This window comes from Crocodylus porosus, unplaced genomic scaffold (genome assembly GCF_001723895.1).
Source record: "Crocodylus porosus isolate Cpor-Errol unplaced genomic scaffold, CroPor_comp1, whole genome shotgun sequence".
Lineage (NCBI taxonomy): Eukaryota > Metazoa > Chordata > Crocodylia > Crocodylidae > Crocodylus > Crocodylus porosus.
In genome coordinates, this window is record NW_017728886.1 from 179,835,893 (window position 1) to 179,852,847 (window position 16,955).

The 16,955-nt window shown below is 42.6% G+C and overlaps 1 long non-coding RNA gene across 1 annotated transcript in view; it reads right to left on the bottom strand.

Moving 5' to 3' along the window:
* Positions 1-1,919: 1,919 nt before the first annotated feature.
* LOC109317316 overlaps positions 1,920-16,955 on the bottom strand; it is a 21,314-nt gene continuing 6,278 nt past the window's right edge. Inside the window, exon 2 of the long non-coding RNA XR_002103026.1 lies at positions 1,920-2,242. This is a non-coding gene — a long non-coding RNA (uncharacterized LOC109317316). The remainder of the gene's footprint in view (positions 2,243-16,955) is intronic.

Sequence of the window (16,955 nt, forward strand, 5' to 3'; positions counted from 1 at the left end):
AGGGGATAAGAGTGGCACTCAGGAAGAGTGTGGGGTGGATTTGTGCCCCCAACCTGCCAGAAAGGTGGGCTCCACTGCGTTAAAAACGGGTTTTTAAAAGCTGGGGGCCAGATTGTCCCAATTTGTGTCAGAGGCAGGCTGGGGGTGGGCCCAGATGCTGATGCTGCTTTTCCCTGCTACTGGTGTGGGGGAAGTATCCACCAGAGAAAAGCAGTGTCAGGCATTTTTTCTGCACAGGGAAAAGACCTGCTGACATCAATTTTACCTGTGCCCACAGCCATCACTTTCCCCCATGCCTGCTGCCGCTGCTTTTCCCCATGCTGACATAGGGAAAGCAACTCTGGCTGAAGCCCCATGTCTGCCGGCCAGATCAAAAGACTCCACAGGCTGGATATGGCCTACAGGCCATAGGTTGCTGACCCCTGCCCTAAAACAATCCTTAAGTATAGGAGGAGACAAGGGCACTGCCAATGCTCTGCCATTGCAATTACAAGGGAGCAGTTGGTTAATATATGCTCAAAAGATTGTAGGGAAAGGACAAAGCAAAAACTGCACAGTCCATGCCAATGTGACCTAAGGAAATATTCCTTCCTGATCCCAAAATTTGGTGGAGTATCAAGATCCTTTAGCCAGGGACTTCTTATTTTGCTGAGTACCAGCCACAGCATGCCCCAGCCCCTCCTTTAGCTGTGGCTGTCATCCCAGTGTTTCAGAGAAAGACAGTCCCAACCACCCCCCCATCCATTAGTAGTGAAAAAAGGAAAAATATCTCTCCTGGACCCCAACTGCTGGCCAGCAAAAGCCCTGAGTCTGTACCCCAATCTGGAGACTGCAAACATGATTCTGTGTATTGGGTAGCTGGTGGGAGTGTAACGGGTACTTGGTGATAAGAATCCTGTAGCAGATGATGTCCCAAGAATTCTCTTCATGTCCTTGCTGACAAGTTTGGTTTTTAGACTTCCTATCCTCATTACTTAGCCTTTCAACTAATGCTAGTGTTTGGTGAAAAAGTGAATTAATAGAAACCAGAGAAATAACAGAACTGCTGTTTTATAGGCATAGAATAACCTAAGTGAACACTTCTGAAGCACCCAAAGCAATTTTTTTAATTTATATTTTCCTGCCCTACTCTGTTCTTTGGTTATAAAAAGCTATTCAATTCCAAATGAAATTACATATGTGCACTGTCTGGTTACACTTTACTGGAATGGGTAAGGATTTCCAAGAACAGTATTGTATGAAATAGGATATTCCTGGGTAACTTTTAGTTCATAGACCAAAAAGCTCTTTGGTAGATTTTACATCTGGGAAGAATCATATCACAGCATCTGATGCAGTGCTGTGAATGATCATTTGTTTAAAAATATACAGGTATTGTATGAAGAAACTTGCATACTTACTGTAACAGAATTGCAAATGAGAAGATTTTGCAAATATAGTCTTATACATTCTGTTTAAATTAATATAGAAGCAGATGGCTCTACGTAATTAACTGTAGGAAGCTATTATGTAGGAACTTGCTGACTCTCTCTTTTTCCCAGATGGGCATGTCACAAGTTGGTTCAGTCCCACTTACCAAATGTGACCGTTCTCATTGGAAGCAGCTGCTAAATTCTACATACTCCTTTCTCCAACTGGATCTGGGTAGTGACGGTCACCGTTGCTAGTTCTGGGTTTCTTAGATGAAAGACTGCACCTACAGGTGTAGACCTTGTGTCTCACACCATTCTTGGGCAGTAGGACCATTCAGAATAGCCACCTAACCATTGAAGCCAGTGCCTTAACCTGCCAGAGCTTCCCCTCCGGGTGCTGAGACACATTTTCACCAGTCTGCTTGGCTTTGGGAGCTCTGATTTTCCTATCTTCATGGATAGGAAAATCATGGATCATGTGACAATAGAACAGAAACACAGCAAAGGAACATCTCAAACATACCCACTTTACTTTAAAAATAAGCACTATGCAAAACAACAAATTCCTTGACATAATCACTCTAGTCTCATTTCTCTTTGCAATTTCTCAGATTTGGTCAGTGTCTTCTCCCTCCACTTACTGCAGCTGGGTCTTCTGCTTCTGACAATGTAGTCCCTTGGTTGGCCTACAGGAATGGTTTTCAAACTGGGGGAGACATACCTACAGGGGTAGTTACCTAAGTTTTAATAATGGCAGTAGAGCTTCTGATTGGTCAACATGCAGTGAGTAATGGTGGTGCCTCATTTGATGTTGGTGTTGGCATTCCTTCCTAAAAAATGAATATGCAGAAATGTATCAGGCCTAGGGGGTATGAGGAGCAATATTTTGCAGGTAAAGGGATACATGGCCAAAAAAATTTGAAAAACACTGGTCCAGAGCACATACCATTTTTTAAAGGATCTCTGACATATTTTCTGTCCCAGTATTTCCACTAGGAAATTTCCAAGTACCTCTCTTTCTTAACCCTTCTTTCCCAACCTTGGGTTCTAGAGCAAAGTGGCCTTGAGTCTGTCAATGGCCTTGCTGATGGGAAACTCCTGGTTCCACTAAGGTATTCAGCTATTCAAAGTGAATGGCCCTAGTTGCTCTCTCATATCATCCTAGATACATTTTTTCCACAAATTCTCAGTTTCCTGCCAAAACAATGAATTCTCAAAGCTATACTACACATTACATGGAAAATGAAGTATGAACTACACCCAAAATGGAATTTAGAAGTTGACACAGACCTTGCCTTCAAACTGTCAGCATACGCTTGAAATGAGTAGTGCCTGAAATGGCTTCTGGAACAGATGCAGGAAAAAGCAACACAATTTTGCCAGTTTAGGAAGCCCAATTGTCTGTTTCCACTATTCTACAAGGTTGCCAAACTGCACAATGAATGGTTCTTCCAGATGCCATTGCCTGCTCGGTATCCATGAAAGGGGGATTGAGGAAACAGAAGCCTGACGTTTCCTCTCCAAAAGCCCAGTCCATTAAAATCAAGGAGTTTCCACACTTTCAATTATGTATCTCATCAGCTGCACAGTCTTGTATTTCTCATGCAAGATTTTCAGAGAGGAATGATAACAGATTCCCTATTTTTAGCTTAAATTTTGCCAGCACTAGTCCATCTGACATTCGGCAACATAATTTAGTCAGACAACCCCCAGCAGCTACTCTGTCATTTTAGCTGTATGCTTCTGAATTGAGAAGCCCTTGACAGAAGCCTGCATTAATTCTCTTCTAACTCTACGTTTTAGGGGGAAAAAATACAATATTTTATATTTCAGTCTATATGTGTGTCTTTTTCATTGCATTCCACAGTTAGGTGCATTCTCAAAGCATGCATATTTGTTACAACAATGAAAACATCTTGGTTTGTGCTTATTTCACTTATCAACTGCTCAAATGACTCAGCTGTACCAATTAGTCTCTGCTGCATTTTAGAACCTTTAGTCCCTTAGCATAATTCACTTTCAGAGCTTATTTGTTTTTAAGCATACATTTTACCATAACATAATTTCCATCCTATGACATCATATATTAATTAGGTAACTGAAACAGGCTTTTTTCTCTTTGTGTAATGTGCAGTTTAGAAACTACAGTGGACTAAAAAATGCTTACAATTACCAGTGACTTAGTGAAAGTAACCACTATGCTTTCTCTTAGCTGTTGTTTACATAAAACAGCATAACTACACATACAATATATGTGTACATCAGACCAAATTGTGCATGCAGCAGTCATTGAAAGCTTTTAATATTAAAATGCAATCAGAAACAGCAAAGCAGTGGTCTCATACTTCCATTTTTTTTAGGAAAAATTTCCCACCTTGACATAGAATTTTCATGTGACCTTTTGGAAAAGTAGTCCCACTACATATGCTGTTGTGGCCTTCCAGCGCAAAACAACGATTCTTAAATTCAACTGAGTAACTGAACTAGGCAGCTAGGCTCAGGGCCGGACACAGGCGTGGGTGAACTGGGCAGCCACCTGGGCCCCAGACAGAAAAAGGGGACCCAAAAATGGTGATTTTTATTATTATTTTTATCTTTATCTCTGGCAAAGGGGGGTCCCGATATTAAAAGTTTGCCAGGGGCCACCAAAAGTCTAGGTAGGGTGCTGGCTAGGCTCAGTAAGACTTGGTCTTCTTGCTCTGAGTCCAAACATCAGAAGCAAAGGATCCTGCAGCCTTTTATCAGTATTAAAACTTGCTAATGTACACTTGCATGTGTACTGCTGAAAAAAAATATAGAAGAGGATTTGATCATATTATTCCAGTAGTTTGAGCTAATACATTTTACATCATCTACAATAGAGTATGTCTGTATAGCAAGTATTACCAAAGTGAATGAAGGCATTCTAGACTCCTGAAACATCTGGAGTCTCCACTGGGCAGGACACTTCTCTGGAATATACTGATTAAATCCAGCTATTTAAATGTTTCATCTTTTATCAAAACTGCAAAAAAAAAAACCCCTTGTCTCTCTGTATGAAAGAAGGGCAGCTGTAAAAGTGTTTACATGTTAACTAGACTTGGATCTGAGCCATGTTTGGATTCACTTGGGCATATCAACTTTCCTACAGCTTGGTGAGGAGCAGGGATTGGTATTTATACTGGGCATTCCAATGTATGGGCCCATCTTTCTCATTCCAGTGTCAAACTCTATTAAAGGGGCTTTCATCAAGGACAATTTGAAAAATGTGGACAAACAAGGCTGCATTGGGCGTTCTGGGTCACTTTCCTACAACCATAGGAGACACTGTCAACAGAAAAATTCCCATGGACAATCTTGCTGCCGTGCGCAAGGGCTTAGGAGATATGGGTTCAAGTCCCAACTTGGACAAAGAATTTTCATGTGACCTTGATAAAGACCTTCATCAAAGTTATTTCTCTGTGCCTTATCTCCCTTTCACCAAAACTGTGTTCATAACACCTCCTTAATCCTGTCCAAACTGTACGCTCTTCTGAAGTGAAACTATCTTTTATGTTGTGTTTGTACAGTCACTGGTACAATGGGGCCCAGTCTCAGCAGTGCGCTAAGACACTATTGAAATAAGTAATGCTAAATAGTGGTTGCTCAGACTAAGGTTGTTTATCTCCCTCCATTGAGAGAGCACTGAGGGCAGCAGAAAGTGACACATGCCTTTTAGAACTATCCTACTAATGGAGAGTAGTGCTTTTGCCCTGTCATCCAGGGTGGCACAGGATGCTGCTGCTGCCACCTAAAAGTTTTGTAGAGAAAGAGCAGAACAAATGGGCATCCGATCAAACAGCTAACAAATGGGGCTAGCCATTTTTTTTACAGAAGCCACAGACACAACTAGTTTCTAGGCTTGATAGAGACTTCCAAGACACAGAAATATTTTAGAGGAAAAATTAAGTGCTCAGGGATGCCTGCTTGCTCCCAGAAACGTACTGAGCCTACACCAGTTGTCATTAGGAATATTCCATACGTGTGGACTCCAAGGGCTTACAGTTTGGGTTGTTTGAAATAAAAACTCTTTTTAGTGTATTTCTTAGGGATCAATTTTTGTTAACAAAGACACCTGCTGTTAGGCAAGGCACAAGGATGTATTAACAATATGCAGGAATTTAAAAGCTTGGGCCCTGAGGAATTTATCTGCTCTGACTACCATAAACATAAGCAGTTCATTGGGGTGCTGACCAACAAATAAAGCAGTATAACCTACTTGAATTATACAAAATAAATATATAGTGACAATCTAGAAATACCATTTGAGCTAGAGATAAGGCTTTAACAAACACGCAGCAGGGCTGGTTTTGTTTTTGGTTTTTTGCTGTAGTACCTTCTTAGCCACATTCTTTGCCTGTGGCCCAGCTAAAATTTTATATTTTACGTGTCACATAAAATTGACTATAGTGACAGATTTTTAAATAATCCTCCTTTCCTTTCTGTCTGGCTTATCCTGATGAAATAACAAGCTGGGTATTATAGTTTGATATATAGAACACATGAGTGATTACCAGTGTGCATGTAGAAGAAAACCCGCTGGTGGTTTTTTCAATAATGGAAATGTTAAATGCTCTGTGAGAGTAATCTGGCAGGCCCAATCAGATGCTTTTGTGCCAATCCCAGATAAGCAGTTAGACTAGAAATATCCACATTGCAACATGTAATTTAAGCCTGCCAAAAAATATTACAGCCATCATAAACAAGGCACTGTGTTAAACATACTGTTATGTCATTTAACCTCATTTTCTTATCTGAAAGCCCTAGCAAAACAGTAAACCGGATTAATTAATTAATAAAGTTCCCCTTTAAAACATCATATTCTCCATGTTCAAAATCAAAAGGAATATTGTTTAGCTGGTGTTAGGCCCCAGTAGGCTGGTTTTAAGTCAATAAATCTCATTGACTTAATCTTGTGTAGTACAGGAATAAACTGACTTCTAATTCCCTTAAATTTGTTCTTTTTAGTTGAAAATATCAATACCTTCTCCTTCCGAACACCACTCCACAATAGACAAGTACCCCTATGTCATACTGTCTAATTCCTCTCTATGCCCAGAGGAGCATTCCTTCCATTAATTACTGATGGGAGAAATAAATTGTTATGCAGAAAAGGAAGGATAATATAAGACGGTGTTTGCCAACCATTCTTTTCTGGTGGGATCTTATAAACTGATGGATGCTTCCCATACCTATCATCCCCACACCATGGCTAAGTATTAACTGCCACTGCACTTTTTTCTGTGCATTTTCCTCTCTGCTTTCTGTCCCTTTCAAGTCATTTTTCTCCCCCTCCTCTCTCCCCACCCTTCCTATTTTTGTTTTTGCTCTCATGCTTGAGCCGTGGTCCCTCCTTTACCTTCCCTCATTCTTGTTCATGTTGTTTGGAGTGAAGGGGTGGGATTTCCCCGATTGTATCACTGGGATGAACTACATTTGTCCTTACGAAGGGGTTGAGAGACACAGGAAGAGAACAAAAAACTTATATTCATGATGTAAACATTTGACCCTTCCCCTTCCCTGGCTGGAGCAAGAATAGGAAGGAAAGAATTTTAAGAATCACCAACTGATCTATCAGCAGCTCCAGGAAAGTAATTACAGTTGGGGGAAGGAAACAAGCAGTGTCTGAGTTCATACCACTTTCCTCACTTCCACTACCTTCTCCTGTGCTTGATACTCCCCAGGATTAACCTGGCATCCCCCTGCCCCAGGGACCCCAGCCCTGGGCTGGAAAATGCTTCCTTAACATACACCTATGTATGCACTTCTCACAGCTGTACACCTTGACTTGGGTTTAGGACCTCAAGGAAGAATGGCTTTTAGGTTCCATTATTGAAAATATCTGTGTCTGTTTTGCAGAAAAGCAGGTTTTCTTTGTGTTCCAACTACAGATAATGTGTGTATTTCCACACTATAATTTAATTGTGGTTCTATTTTATGATTGCTTTGGTTAGTGAATTTGTTTTCCTTACGAGATCCGGATTTCTGAGTGACATCAATGTGCTTTAGTGGTTAATACCCCCAATGTATCACCTCAGAGTTACACTGTCTATTCTGTCAGTGCTCCATTTACTAACCACTGGGGTTGGCAAACCACTCCAATACTGATTTATCTCTATTTGTTACTACTCCATTTGTCATGGGATCCTAGCAATGTCTTATCTAATTGTAACAATAACCCCATATTTTCAAAGCATGAAGAAATACAGCTATATGGCTTCAAACCAAGTCAATGGGGAGATGTGTAGCTAAATACTCCCATAATTCTAAAAAAAACCACATTTCCTTATATGCCTACACAGTCTGGATGCTATAGATTAGGGGTTTGCACCTAAATGACTTAGGCTAAATATAGACATTTAAAAGCCTGAAGTGGAATCAGGCTAACTTACGTGGGTTTCCCTAAGGAGCATATGTTAGTTTGGGAGAAAACAAAACACACATTTGCCTTTGAGGTGGGTGGGGAAGGTGCATGCAGGCTGCCTGCGCTGGCTGAAGCCAGCAGGTTGGGTGCAATCCTGCGCACCTCCCAAAAGGCTACCCAAGTTGTCAGAGACTTCAGAGTGGAGCAAACAGCGAAGCAGGAGAAGCCTCTGTTTCCCCTCTTCCCCAGCTGCCTGGCTGCAGCTGGCAGCTGGCAGCTGCCTGCAGGCAGCTGGCAGTGCTGGGGACAGAGGCTTTCCTCATTCTGCTCTGTGAAAGCTTGGGGTTGGGACCAGCCAGGTGCTCAGCCAGAACAGCCACCGAGGCTAGAGTGCCTTCCTGCAAGTGGAGGTATTGGGGGGGGGGTGCGGACAGTCACCTGGGATACCAGCAGACAGCAAACTAACATGAATTGATAGGGGTGCTGGTGCAGAAGTTCTATGCACCAGACCAGCCAAATCTAAGTAAGTTTGAGTGCACATTGGTCCAGGATGATCTTAAACTCAGTTCTACCGTGTTTAGGCTAGTTCATACTCTCTAAACTTCTGTATGGTTACAGGCTTGGTTTGATTTCTGATCACTTAATCTGAATGATGTGTAACCACTGTACCTAAATTTAGAAGCATGATTTTCAATGAACTTTTGTTTCTAAGTCACTTACATGCTTTTGAAAAACCCTACCTTTACGAGTTTTTTAATTTTTTTCGTTGTGTGCAGATTAGTGTATCACAGCTACCTAAAAACATCCAGAGAGAAGTAGTACAGACAGAAAATAGGGTACCATCCTAGTTTATTTTATTTTAGATGTATATCCTGCCTTATCCAAAAGGCTCAGAGTGGCTTACAACAATAGATAACCCACACATAGAAAACAACAGTAGACTCCCCAAATATCCCCCCAGAATTTACTGTTTTACAGGAAATGACAGGCTGCAGCAGTCCCACTATGTTCTACAAGTAGGACTTAAATGGCAGGCAAGCCTTGTGAAGAGTCCACCTGCAGAAGTGATTCCCACTCTTTTAGAATGATAATTCAAATAACTTATTATTTTACTAATGTAATATATTGATCCAGGATCTGAAGGCTACAATGCAAAGTGCCCAGTTATTTGCAAACTGACCTTCTTGTAACCCAAAGGTAGTTCCAGTTGCTCTAGATCTCTTTTATGTGACCTAAATACAGCATCTAGGTATGTCTGCACCACATCCCCTATGAATCCTGGCATGGATGTTCGAAATGTGGCCCACCCATCTGTTTCTGCTCACATATTCTAAACCTGAAAATGTGGCAATGAAGCTGTGCCATGGGCCTTCCTAGCAACTTACCGCAAGCATAGCACAAAAATCAGTCTTGGATGGCTCCAGTGCAGCTTAACTAGATCATTTCTGTTTTTGATGCATACAAATGGAAGCAGTGATCAAATCATGTTTAAGAGTATCCCTGGTGTGACAAACTGAGGATGCAGCATAGATATGCCTGATAAGTACCTGATAAGGGTAGAAGACTGATAGCAGACAGACCAACAAATATACAAAAAAATCTTGTTAGAAAATTTCTTACTGAAAATTAAGCAAATGTTTCTTACAGTGAGGGTAACTGATTACTGGAATAACAAAATTAGAAGTGTGCTGGATCCTCTGTGACTAGCAGCTTAGTTTAAATCAAGACTGGGTAACTTTGAAAAATGTAGTCTCTAGGTCAACCAGAAATTACAGGGTTATTGCAGGAATTATCACATGAAATTCTATGGCTTGTGTTTTTAAAAACAGAGAGCAGATAATTATAACAGTCCCTTCTGGAATTAAAATATATGAATCTAAAGTATGAGTTGAAACATCTTCTGCTTTAATTAGAAAATTAGAAAAGTTGTAGTGAACTCTAGCACACACAAGAGGGCTCCACCTGAACATAGATTAGCAAAGTGCTGGTATGGTACGAAACAAAAAATAACATGCTGTTCATGTAACTTAAACCTAAGTTATGTTTGCACTGCAACTCAGAGAAAAGAGACCTTCTAAGTTACATGTTTGTTATTATACTTTCCATTTAAAATTCATTACTTTGGCTATTATTATTTTATTTATTGTAAATGTCCAGCATTACTCTGGACAAGAGCACAGAAACATTAGAGTGAAACATTCAAGATGTGGATCAAGAAGACCAGTAAATAATGTGCAGGAGATATAATTTATTTGCTTTCATATTAAGTTCTTCTGTTCTTCATGAAGCAAGATCTCCACGGTTCTAATTACCACAAGTCTGAGGGTTGGCTTATGACAGAAAAAAATTTTTTTTCCTTGACTCTCAGTTATAGAAATACATTTTTCCACATTGCTATACAGAAACAAATGAAGAGCAAAGACCTCCCTCTGCCTCTTTACTTGTAGCCTTGCCTCTTTACTTCAGATATCTTTTCTTAAATCTTGAGCCACAAGAAAGAAACTGTGGGTGCAGACAGAAGTGGCAATTTTTGCCCAATCTGACCACAGAAAGCAGTTTATAGCCATGACCAAACACAAGCACACGGCTACAGACAGCTTCAGAAATGGCTGACAGGGATCTCCCGGTGTCAAAAAAATCCTGCTGCGCTGCTAATTACTACATATATGTGCTCATCTGGATGCACCTAAGGTGCCACCCTGCCCTACCTTCTACATACAGATCATAAACTAATATTTTTCAAACAAAATTATCTCAGTATGATAGAACCTATGCTGAAATCAAATATAACCCCCATTTTACCACCTGCAGTAAGCAACTCTAAGGATCACCAGCTTCCAGAATAATTTTATTTGAACTCAACTTAAATCACATCTCTAAAGGGCAAATGTATTGTGCTGGTGATTCAAGTTTGATTTCATTCTAAATAGACTTCCTTCTCTTTGGGGGTTTTATTTTGTCAAAAAACATAAACCTGCATTGAACTAGCAAGCAATATTAGCAAGCAATATATTAATTTACAGATTCTTATCACAAGGCACTTTCATGATTGTAGTTATTAGCACAGATTACTATTTCATGTTTTTTTCTTCTGAATCATTGACTAGGTAAAAATTATTAATGACCCCAAGCCTTTTCTTTGTTCTCTTATCCATGAACAACTTCAGTAAGTGAGAAAAGAGGTCACAGAATATATTACTGAAGGAAGATGTGACAGTTCTTATTCAGATCAGCACTGCAAAATGCAACTAAGGAGCAAGACAAGATTAATTTGCTATGCCACTGACATAGTGTACGCGGCAAGTGGGTAATCATTTATTTATGTGATCAGTGCAATTGAAAAATATTGCAGATACATGCACAGTTAGTTAGAGAATAGCAGGGTGGCCATCTTTGGTACAATTGAACCTAAAACTCTGAGTTTGGCTTTGGATTGAGATTAGAGTATTTGCAATGGTTAGAGCTGCTTGGATCTAGAGTTGTGGTTCAATTCATTACAGGGACAGGACACATCTGGAAAGAAGCACTTGGATCACAGCTATTGGTTAAAAATCATCCCTCAGCTTTAGGGGGAGTTCTGAATTTATGGGGAAAAATAACTTCAGGGGGGAAATAACTTGAGACCTGAGTTCGCCCCTCACATTTATGTATAAATTCCTTCAAAATATCTTATATTACATGTTTCACCTGCATATTGGAGAGTATATCTCCTGTGGTGTGTCAGTATTTTCTTAATTTGGATGTCCCGGAAAGACAAAAAGAAAATGAGTATGTTACAGCAGTACAACTGGGAAGTTGCTAAATAAATCAGTACTGCATATGTATTATGTATATATAAAAGTCAGACTTCCTGTGACAAATTCCACGTTGAGGAACCACAAAGATCCTGCATTCTAACTTCTACTGCATATTCACCTCAGCACATCCATAACCAGCAAACTATCTACAATTGAAAACACTGAAAAAGGCTTTTAACATTTAATACATGCTGTGTGCCCGTACAGAAGAAAAATTAAGGGAATCAACGTTTCAGTGACATAACACAGTTGGGGAATCTGCGTGGCTTAAAGATGGGCATGAGAGATGGTGTTTAATCCCCTTCCTAGGTTTGAAGTTTCATATCAATACTGAGTGTTGCTCTATCAGATGATGGGGTATGCAACAGAGGGCATGAATAGCTGTTTCTCCAGCCAGTGGGATGTGTTTTTTCAGGCAGAGCCTCTGGTGGCAGAAGAGTGGCTGCAGAGAGAGCCAAAGATAATATAATGGTGGCGTTTGGGAAAGTGCCTGTGCCCAAAAAAGCTTTCTAGGGGAGAAGGAGCACAGGATATCTGACATTAAGGTCCAAATTGTATCAGGCACTGCAAAATAAATACCAAGGGCCTTTCCACTCCTTGCTTTAACAGTTTCAAAGGCCTCAGATACAAGAGCTCTGAGAACTTCAGCTGATTCATGCAGTCTCAGCCCCTGACACCCTCACACAGCCAACTCTGAAATCATGTTTCTGTCTGGATTTTTTCACCTACTGTAGAAATTATTCTTTTGAATATGTAGCTAAAAGAAGTTAGAAAACCATTTTTCTCTGTATTTGCCAGTTTCTTTACTTTTGCCAGCACACTGTGTGTAATCAGTGCATTCTTCCCCTGTATAAATCAGACAGTTTGGGTACAGCTGGGATGTTGCAATGGTCTAAGAAGTATGTGAAAAGCAAGGATTTTGCTTTTGTGTGGCTCTGGAGTCCATGAGCACTGCTGCTGTTCTCCCTTCCCCTCCTGCCCCATCCCTAATTAATTCAGCAGCAGGAGAAAGGAAGGGATGAACGGCAGCCACAGTGATCACCCGCGTGTTTGGGAGCCCCATGAGAGCAGAGGCTCCAGTCAGAGTCCGCACCAAATGCTCACATATGGCACAGCCAAAAGGGGATGTGACCATGATGCTGTACCCTCTGGATCTGCTTCTGCTTAGAAGAGATGTGAAACAAGTTTGCAGAACAAAATGCCCTTCTCTAGGTCAGAAGGGTACTTTGTGCCTGAAAGCTTGTGTTGGAAGAGGGGTAATTTATGCACAAAAGTTTGTCTAACATCTTCCCAACCGAGCTATAACCAAAAAAAAAAAGCTTTACTTCTTACAGTTGGGATAGAGACAGATCTAACACAATTGAAGCACAACAGTACGCGGCACTACAAAAATAGAGCACTTCAGACATAAAACCCACCTGCGCTGCTTCAAAATCACCATAGCTACATGCAGTTGCATGCTCTCCAGCCGCAGGGCTTGATGAAGGGCTGCTGCATCCTTTGGCACCCTCCCACTTCAACAAGGTAGGGATGAGAACAAGCAGACTATCAGTGAACAATGGGGCCAGCTGTCCATGAGCACCCTCCTGTGCCCTCCACCTCCATGCCCTTGGAGCACCCTTTTCTCCAAATGAGGACAGGCAGAGCAGGGTGCAGGGCCTCCAGTCTCCTGGTTCTACCAGAGGAAGTAGAGGAGAGTGGAGACAAGTGCACAGGAGAGCACTCATTGACAGTCTGCCCCGCTCTCCCCACTCTCTGTGGGAATGAAGGAATGGGGAATACTGGGATGCTGGAGGACCAAGTCTGCCCCACTGTACTTCACAGAATGGGTTAACAGAAAACGCTTCATTTTGAAGTGCTTCTAAATAATAGTTGTTTCCTACAGGGTTATTTTTGGAATGTTTCTGCCTTTTCTGGAGCTTAAAAGGGTGTGTATGTCTGTCTGTTCACCCTTTGAAGCACTTCAAAGGCTTCAAATGTTACATCCATCTAGGTTCTTAGCATCTCCTTTGCTGGAACCCTTATAATATTCAACAGGAGAACAAGGGGTAAAAGCCAGCTGATTTTTAAAAAGATGCAAGGAAAACCCCAACTCAGAACAATATATTTAAAGGAGACTGGACTGAAAAAAAAGTCTTTTTAATGCCCATCCCTTTGACTATAACTCACAGAATATTTTCTCAACTTAGAAAAAAAATATTTCTTGGTTTAAACCTGTGTTTATTACATTTTAGTGTAAAGAAAAATTATTTGAATAAAATAAGAAGCTCCTGAGAAAGGGGAATATATGAACACCTTCATTATGGTAAGACACTCTGCAACAATACCTTTTATACAAGTCGAGTTTGCATTAGATGATATTTTATAAGCCAAATTCTGCCTAAACAGTGAAAACACTCATAATTCTCTCCTAGTGTGTTTACAAGGTGTAATAATATTCTTAGTAGGCAACTGTATTACTTCTTACTTTAAACAGATTAAAGAAATCCCCGTAGACAGATTGTTACCTGTGGATGTGAAACTGACCCTTAACACAAGACCTATGCACTGGTTAAGTCCTATTTGAGTCCTGCAGCAAGGTCTTAAGCAGGTTTAGGTGCTAGCCTTCTGTACAGGGGCTGAAATTCAACCTCTCTTAAATTAAAGAGTACTACGGTTTCAGGTTGGAGTGAAAGTCAACCAGGTTTTCTACTTAGGCACATAAGTGTAACCTGGGCCGTACTCCAAGAGGTACCCCCTCTCCAACTGAAGGGATCAAAGCAGGTGCACAAGCACTGTGGGAGGTGTAGGGACTCTCCTCCCCTTATAGAGCACAGCCATGACCACCAATGGGGACTTAACCATGTACCTTTTAATGAGAGAACAGTACTGGGACCATAACCAGTATAAACCAGTGGGTACAGGGGACACTACAATGCCCCGAGGAGGCAGGATTCAACAAAGGTTAGACACTTACAATCACAGACATACTCATCCAGTTGACAAAAGACAGGGTTAACCAAAACATAAAACACAAACAGCAAAACAAACAATACCGATTGATGAAATATAAAAGGCACAAAATACAAAATGTCAAATAACAAGGAAATACAGGGCCTAGGTACCTGGAGTGGGGAGAAAGGAGCAAAACACAATGACCCCTCTCCACTGCAACAAGAAACTCTGTCTGCTATTTCACTCACTCCAACTCAGATCTCCCACATGGTAGGCAGAAACTCAACCACATAGCCACCAGTGCTGAGACTATGTAAGCTGCTAGGGGTCTTGACCTTCCAGGAGCCCTGGCCTCACATCAATCTGCCTGGCCTCTTACTGGAGGAGCTGGAAGCAAAGCTGGGAACCGCTAAAGTCACTGCTTAGATCCTTGCTGGAGCTGGGGAACCTCTCCCGCTGGCCGCAGCCTCTCCCAGGGGATCCTGGAGCCCAGCGGGAAGCCTCTCCTGCCGGCCGCATGCCACGCTGCTGAGGGTCCAACTGCTGCCTGCAGGTCCCACTCCTTCAGGCTCTTCTGAAGCAACTGCTCCTGCCCCACTGGCTCAGCTCTTTGCCAGCTCTTTGAGACTCCTTCCTTGTGGTCCCTCACTGGTCTTGAGTCAGCTCCGCTGGCCCTTTTATCCCCCTCCAGGTTGTCGAGGATCCGCGGCTGGTGAGCCAAGCTCACAGTCTCGGTCACGGTTGGTTGGTCGAGTGGTGGCAAATTGGACACAGAACATGCGGGATTTTTGGCGTGGAGCTCTGAGACACGGATACGTAGTGGGTTTTAAACAGAGAGGATTTATTTGATTTATGCTTCTTAGGCGTAGGTATTGGTGCTTTCTTCAGTTACAGTAAAACAATTAAATAACGAAACAACGAAGGGGTCTGTTGGCCCACGAGGTTCACAGCGAGCCCTTGCTTTCTACCCCTGGTGCAAGCCCAGGGATAGGTGCGGCTGCCCACTGCTATTCTCAGGGCTGGTCAACAGCTCATTAACAGGAAACACAAATGGACGAACAACAACGAAGCTGTAACTCGTTGTGACGCCAGTCCACAGTGATGGACAACGAACGAATGGTCAAAACCGGGAGGTGATGCAGCGGAGACGTCAGGTTAGTGAGGATGATCCGAGTCGTAATCAATGATGGAAGCCGAGGTCAGTCCAAGCCAGGTAAGTAGAAACTGGGTTGTCAACAGAGTCCAAAAGGGTGATCCGAAATCGTGGTCGAAGGCCAGAACGATGGTAGGTCGGAAGCCAGGAAATCAAAGTCTAACAACGAGCGACATGAAATGCTGAGCGAGGGAAGAGATCAATAGACCCAAAGCCTGACTGTGAGACAGTCCCTGGAATACCAGCCTCTGTCTCCAGCTAGCGCGATCTCCCCCCGAGGGAGGGGCTCACTGAACTTTTATCTGAATTTAGTGGCCAATCAGAATGTTCTCCGCAGAGAAATTTCTAGTCAGATTACCTCATGTCAGGTTCTGACTGAGCATGCTCTCAGTCAGAAGCTGACACAGTCTGAGCATGCGTCTGTGGGGAAAGTAGGTCAGCAATGATTGACAGGCCTGCAGGTCACCCAGGGGGCAAGAGCTGGGTGAGCCTTGGAACTTTCCACTCACAGAGTTAAATGCGCATGTCAGTTTCAGCTCTTCTGTGTTGGCAGCATACACTTAAAAATTTTCTGTGACACAGGTGACCCCAGGGGCCAATGGAGGGTGAGTCCCTGGGGCCTGACTGGTGAGGAATGGGAATCCCAAGTCCCCCAATCATCTTTTACCCTTTCAAAACCCGTGGGCTAAGTTACTACCAGCTAGCCTGTCATATTGGCTAAGTACAGACATTCAAAAAGCCCCTGGAGGAAGCACTCTATGTACTTTACTTAAAATGCTGGAAGTTAGAGCAGGGGCTGTCAACTGGGGGTACATGTACCCCTGGGGGTACTTGAAAAGGCCCTAGGGGATACATGTGGGCAGGCAGGGACCATCCCATGCAGCTACACAGATGCCGCCTGCCCAGCCAGGTGCGGGGGATGGGGGAAGCTTGCACACGGCAGGTGTTGCTGCTTTTTGTTTGGCTGTGCCCCCCACACACATACCCGCTCTGTGTCTGGCCCCTGGGGTTACACTGATCCAAAAAGGTTGAAAACCCCTGAGCTACAGCATGTTCCAATGGAACAGATGTGCTGTTGGGGGGGACCTGGAGTCTGCCTGCCAGAGTGCCCCTTACTAGCCATGCCTCCCTGCCAGCTGGAAACTGTCAGCAGCAGCTGGGGGAGGGGGGTCAGTGAAACAGAGCCTTCCTGCTGTGAGAGCCCCCAGTATCTTGCTATCTGGAGTTTTTGGAGGGAAGACCATATCCCCACAGCAGGGGGGCTCCATCCCCCACCC